The sequence below is a fragment of the Mus caroli genome, chromosome X (assembly GCF_900094665.2).
Source record: "Mus caroli chromosome X, CAROLI_EIJ_v1.1, whole genome shotgun sequence".
In the NCBI taxonomy this organism is placed as follows: domain Eukaryota; kingdom Metazoa; phylum Chordata; class Mammalia; order Rodentia; family Muridae; genus Mus; species Mus caroli.
The window spans coordinates 102,627,874-102,635,422 of NC_034589.1; positions in this window are offsets into that span (position 1 = coordinate 102,627,874).

Consider the following 7,549-nt stretch of genomic DNA (forward strand, 5'->3'; position numbering starts at 1 on the left):
GTTTTGTTTACTTCACTACTTAGTTGGGTGTATTGATAATGAGGAGTTCTCAAGCTATGGCATGCATAGGAAATAGTGTTTTCTGATCTGTTTTCAGATAGTATCATCAATCATTGAATGTGACATCATTTTCTTTCTTGATCTGCCCTGCAATAGATTTTTTGAAAAAAAAATGTTAATATATTCTGATCATGGTTTTTCTTCTCTCAACTTCTCCTAAATCCTCCCTTCCTCCTTCCCACTCAGGGTCACACTCTTTCTTTTTTTCTTTCTCTGTTTAAAAACAAAAGCAAGCAAAAAAAACCAAGTAAGATTCCTTGTCTTTCCCCCAGCCCCCCAGTTAGGTTTGTTTATCTTCTACAGCCCGGGATTACCAGGCAATTTTTCCACTTTTACATCTACTAGAATCTTTCAGTGATCGCGGAGCATGGAAGAAAATCTGACTAAACTATCTTGTGTCTTCCCTGAAATAAATCACCATGTCATGTCTAGTAGTTCTTTGCCATTTTATTTTATTTTTTTATTGTACAGTTTTTATTCTCAAAACAATTGGTTTAACAACCACATTTAGTTACAAAATAAAAAAGGGTTGTGCATAAAAAAACACAAACAGAAAACAAAACTAAAACCAAAAGTAATCACTCTCACACAAAAATACAAAATCAGGAACAAAAATATAATAAGACAAAAAAAAAACTGCAGAAAGCTAAATAAGACAAAATGTCTACAAAAATACCATTGAGTTCATTTTGTGTTGGCCCAATTCTTGGGCATGGAGCCTATGCTGAATTATGGCTAATATACTCAGAGAAAATTAATTTCTCCTTTCAAAATGAACATCAATTTCATAGAGCTTCTTGGTTAGGAGTCAAAGCTCATCTCCACTCTCACCTCAGTGCTGGGACCCTGTGTGGCTTGAACCTGTACTGGCCCTATGCACGCTGGTATAGTCTATGAATTCACATATGCCTTGGGCCTGTTGTGTCTGGAGGACACGGTTCCCTTACACACATCCATCTCTTCTGGCTATTCCAATCTTCCATCTCCTCTTTCACATGGCTCCTGGAGCCCAAGGGGCTGGCTTTAATGAAAACGTCTCATTAAGTACTAAATGCTCCAAAGGACTTCACTATCTGCAAAATGTACAGCTGTGGGTGTCTGTGTTACTCCCCACCTACTTCAAGAAGAAGCTTCTCTGGTGATGGCTGAACGAGGCACTGATCTATGAGTAAACCAGAATGTCACTTGGAGTCATTTTATTGCTATGTTTCTTTGGCAGAAGTTTTTTTTTTCCCCAATATTCTTCCAACCTCAAATTTACTATTTATGCATTAGTAAAAAGTGGGTAAAACACATTTCAAGCTGAGATCAAGGCCAAGCATAGGCTACATGGTGCTAATATATATCAAACAAAATAAAACATTGCTCCACCATCACACACACACTTGAATATTGTTCTCTTCTTTATGGTTCTCAATTTCTAATCTTTTGATTTTCTGCACCACTATATGACTCATATGGTTTTCTAATTTATTTATCTTTAAAATTTATTTTTAATTATATGTGTCATGTGTGGGTATATGCATATAAGTGTAGGTTCCCATGGAGGCCAGAATATCCCTTGGAGATAGAAATGCAAGTAGTTTTAGCTGTTCAACATGGGTTCTGGGAATTGTACTCAGGTCTTCTGCTAAAGTAGTGTGGGGGTTTTAATGATAATGGCCCCCATAGGACCTGAGGGAGTGGCCTTCTTGGAGTAGTTATGGCCTTGTTGGAGGCAATGTGTCACTGGGCTGGGCTTTGAGGTTTCAGATGTTCAAGACGGCCAACCCCAGTGATTTCTCTCTCATTTTTCTGGTGAAGGATCTGGATGTCAAATTCTCAGCTCCTTCTCCAGGACCATGTCTGCCTGGATGCTGCCATGCCATGCTTCTTGCCATGAGAATAATAGATTCAACCTCTGAAACTGTAAGCCAGCCCCAATGAAATGTTTTCTTTATAAGAGTTGCTTTGGTCACCGTGTCTCTTCATAGTAGTAGAAACCCTAAGACAAGTAGTATATGCTAGTATATGCTCTTTACCACTGAGTCATTTCTCAGCCACATGGGTCACATATTATGTTTACTTTATATATATAGAAACATATATATATTATGTTTACTTTATATATATATATAATGTCACCTCTGTTATTACTCCTTCATCGTTGTCTGTGTTGTCTCTATACTGAAACAACAAACCTTATCCTCTCTAACAATTCAGTTTTGTATCTGATTTCATGTCTTCCATTTAAGGAAACATTCCTGACCTCTTTTTAGTACTATAATCATACTATTTCTTCCTCATATAAAGTTAATCTTTGTTTTTAAAAGATTTTATTATTTTTAATTGTGTGTGTGTGTGTGTGTGTGTGTGCGCGCACGCACATGGGATTTTAGATACCTCGAGAAGCCAAAGACGGTGACAGATACCCATGAGTTAAAGTTACAGATGGTTGTGAGTTTTGTGGGTTCTGTGAACAGTATGTAAGTACTCTACAAAAGTAGTTCTCAACCTGTGGGTCGCAACCCTTTCTACATTGTCTAACCTTTTCACAAGAGTCATCAAAGATCATTAGAAAACACAGACATTTCCATTATGATTCATAATGGTAGCATAATTAAAGTTATGAAGTATCAACAAAAATAACGTTATGGTTGAGGGTCCCCACAACATGAAGGATTTTATAAGTGTCACCGCATTAGGAAAGTTGAAAACTACTGCTCTAAAAGAACAATGTGCACTGAGTCATCTCTGCAGAGCAGTCATTAATTTAATTTATCCATATACTATTATAACTTGCACACTAATGAGAATTCACATATTAAAATATTTATTCAATACTTTTTGTTGCCAGATATTGTAATAGACCAAAGACACTAAGTGGTAAACAAGATAGGATTGTTCAGTGGTAGGTATTGTGACATTGTAGAGATTTCTGGATGCATTATCTTTTCTGATTGCACTTAGGGCCTTGTGAATGTTAGATGAGCTTTCTCAGTGGGACTGTAAGTTCTTGGAGATAAAAGGACAGCTTCTAAAGCTTTATGATAACTTACTTCTACTTAAATAACAAGAAATGGTAAGAAATCAAAATGAGCCAATAGAAAGGCTGAGATGCCAGAAAGGTTCTTAGAAAGGTTCCTAGGTATTGTGGCCACATTTTGAAGCAAATGGAACATTTATCTAGGACATAATACATTCTGACTTGTAATACTTAACCGAAGAACACTTTTTTGTTGTATATTTGTTTTTAGACAGGGTTTCTCAGTATAGCCTTGGTTGTCTTGGAACTTGCTCTATAGACCAGGCCAACCTTGAACTCACAGAGGTCCTCCTTGCCTCCTGAGTACTGGGATTAAAGGCACCACCACCTGGCAAGAACACTCTTTTTAATCAGTGGTTTATTACCACTAAATATTTGATACATTTAAATAAACATATATTTATTGTTCTAGCTAACTTCTGTACATGAATCCAGAACTTCTTATCACTATTGACACAGGGCCACATAATTCTCTGTGGTTTGTGTATATGTTGGTTGGGAGCTGTCACATGCATATGAGGATATTTTATAGTATCTGTGTCCTCTTCCCACTAGATGTGAAACAAAATTGTACCCAGTTTGGGGTCAATAATGTCTTTAGGCATTTGTCTACTAAGGAGAGTAAGAACCCTTGCTGGGTCCACTGCACTGCTGTTTGAGATTAATGTTACACATGGTGGCACATACCTTTTATATCAGCACCAGGGAAGCAGATGTGGGTAAATGTCTATGAGGATTGCCTGGTCTATATAGTGAGTTCCAGGCCAGGCTGCATCTGGGATACGTAGTGAAACCCTGTCTCAAAACAAACAGGTAAGCAAAGAAACAAGGTAACCCCAATTACCTCTATTCTAATATTCAAAATAAACCCTTTGTCTTTACATTTTATCCTGCCTCTACACATGTCATAGTCACTCTCCTTCAAATAGCAGGGATAAGAGAGAGAAAATCATGTTTGAAAAGGTAATATAAATTTCTTACTTTTTGGAATTGTCTTTAGTTAAGACATTTAGTAGCTATTTTTTTTTTTTTTTGCTGGATGCTGAATAAATTATCTCACTTTAATCCTTACAACAATCATGAGAAATTGCTATTAAATCTGTATAGGAACAATTTGACATTAGTGTCCTCCGTAGAGTCCAGAAATCTAATTTCTGATTCTATCATTAATATCTTAACACTGACCAAGTTATTTCTAAACTTTGTCTCATGTTCCCTGTTTAGTAATGACGGGAGCAGAACACAGGATTTCTAATGTCCTTTACATCTCTGATATACTAAAGAGATCTGGATTGTAGAACCTCTCTTGGGAAGAATGGAAACAAAAGCTGAGCATAGTAACATGTATTTGTAAGCATAGCCTTTGGAGCTGAAAGCAGCAGGATCAGGAATTTATTTCATCTTCCACTGCAGAGAGTTAAAGGCTAGCCTGGTCTACATGAGATCTTGTCTTAAGAAAAGAAATAACGGGCTGGTGAGATGGCTCAGTGGGTAAGAGCACCCGACTGCTCTTCGGAAGGTCCAGAGTTCAAATCCCAGCAACCACATGGTGGCTCACAACCATCCGTAACAAGATCTGGCGCCCTCTCCTGGAGTGTCTGAAGACAGCTACACTGTACTTGCATATAATCAATAAATAAATCTTTAAAAAAAAAAAAGAAAAGAAATAACTCCTCAGAAAATTGGACATAGTACTACCGGAGGATCCCGCAATATCTCTCCTGGGCATATATCCAGAAGATGTCCCAACCGGTAAGAAGGACACATGCTCCACTATGTTCATAGCAGCCTTATTTATAATAGCCAGAAGCTGGAAAGAACCCAGATGCCCCTCAACAGAGGAATGGATACAGAAAATGTGGTACATTTACACAATGGAGTACTACTCAGCTATTAAAAAGAATGAATTTATGAAATTCCTAGGCAAATGGATGGAGATGGACCTGGAGGGCATCATCCTGAGTGAGGTAACCCAATCACAAAGGAACTCATACAATATGTACTCACTGATAAGTGGATATTAGCCCAAAACTTAGGATACCCAAGATACAAGATACAATTTGCTAAACGCATGAAACTCAAGAAGAACAAAGACCAAACTGTGGACACTTTGTCCCTTCTTAGAATTGGGAACAAAACACCCATGGAAGGAGTTACAGAGACAAAGTTTGGAGCTGTGACAAAAGGATGGACCATCTAGAGACTGCCATATCCAGGGATCCATCCCATAATCAGCTTCCAAACACTGACACCATTGCACACACTGGCAAGATTTTGCTGAAAGGACCCAGATATAGCTCTCTCTTGTGAGACTATGCCGGGGCCTAGCAAACACAGAAGTGGATGCTCACAGTCAGCTATTGGATGGATCACAGTGCCCCCAATGGAGGAGCTAGAAAAAGTACCCAAGGAGCTAAAGGGATCTGCAACCCTATAGGTGGAACAACAATATGAACTAACCAGTACCCCAGAGCTCTTGACTCTAGCTGCATATGTATCAAAAGATGACCTAGTCGGCCATCAGTGGAAAGAGAGGCCCATTGGACTTGCAAACTTTATATGCCCCAGTACAGGGGAACGCCAGGGCCAAAAAGTGGGAGTGGGTGGGTAGGGGGGNGGGGGGGAGGGTATGGGGGACTTTTGGGATAGCATTGGAAATGTAAATGAGGAAAATACCTAATAAAAATATTTTAAAAGAAAAGAAATAACAAAAAAATATATGAAACAACGTATAGGTATTTTTAAGGATCCCTTTTTTATATGTTGGGGAGGGTTGCTAAAGATCATTCTCAGGGCTTTGTATATATTAGGTAGGCGCATTGCCTGTGTACTTTATCTCTCTTTTTAAATACTTTAAATATATGTATATATACACACACATTGGTGTTTTGCCTGCATGCATGTCGGTGTGAGGGTATCTGATGCCTGGAATGGGAGTTACAGACAGTTGTGAGTGGCTGTGTAGTTGCTGAGAATTGAACCCAGATCATCTGAAAGAGCAGCCAGTGCTCTTAACCATTTCTCCAAGCTTCATAACTTAACATAAAAACTAATTGGTAGTTCAGTAAGAAAAGAACTTCAAAGCTATATATAATCTTACAAGTGTTGCTTTGTTAAGCTTAGTTGTTTATTTTATTTTATTTTTTGAGGCACAGTTTCACAATGTAACACAGGCTAATCTGGAGCCCACTATGGAGCCCAGTCTGGCCTGGAACTTGTGATCCTTCTGCTTTGACTTCCTAAGAGATAGCATTGCAGTCATGATACATCGCACCTGGCTGACTGCTTTTCATTTAATTTTTATTTTACTCACTTTCTGCTTAGTATTTTTTTTCCTACATTTCCTCTAGATGGTGCTCCATAGTAAAAAATCATTTGGTAATCGAAAAGCTATCAAAAAACATGGTTAGCCAAAATATACACCCAATGAATTCCAGAACCTGTAGTGTATTTTATCTGTATCATAATTTATATGATATTAGGAATATGAAACATAATTATGTTTCCTACATTTTACAAGGTTATTAATATAGCACAAACTACCATCTGTATGGACTACTACCATCTGTTACTACCACTGTGTACCAATTTCATTTCTCATGTCTGTGTTATGACATCCAGCCATTAATTGGTGTTAGAAATACAGTACCCTATTGATCTGCTAAGTGCCATGTTTCACTCATGGAATAAAGCTTTTAAGAACATGGAACATTCTAATGTAGGGAAAGGCAGTTAGTTATCTTTATGGATATGGTCACTGGTTAGTCAACCATGCTTCAGAGGATGGCCTTATATCCGTTAGTATATGAGCAGCACAAATTGGACTGGGTGGCAGGGGTAGGGAGATAGAAGATGGATCTAAGAGGAATTAAGGGAATGACTGAAGGTGAATCTAATCAAAATACATTATATTCATGTATGAAATGCTTAAAGTATAAAAATATACTTTAGAATAAATAATTCCACAGAAAACTATGGGACACCTAGTGTTACATTTTATTTATAGTTCCACAAAAGCATCATGAACTATGAAGATAAAATATTTTATCTACATTATATAGTTTATTATTATAATACTTTATTAAACCAAAATATTTAAACTTCCATTGAAATACTGGATGTATTCTATATTGATTTGACTTTTATTAAAAGTAGAAAACAAAGTTCAATCAATTGTAATAATTTTACTGTGGCTTTTAAACTCTTTGCTATGGTTTGTATCTTAAATATCTCCCATCTCGGGAGGCAGAGGCAGGCGGATTTCTGAGTTCGAGGCCAGCCTGGTCTACAAAGTGAGTGCCAGGACAGCCAGGACTACAAAGAGAAACCCTGTCTCGAAAAACCAAAAAAAAAAAAAAAAAGTCTCCCATCCAACTTCTCCAGTCTCTTGTGTTGAAGGCTTGGCCTCCAGCTTGGAAGTGGTGTAACCTTTGGAATATAGGGTTCAGTTAATGAAAGGTAGGC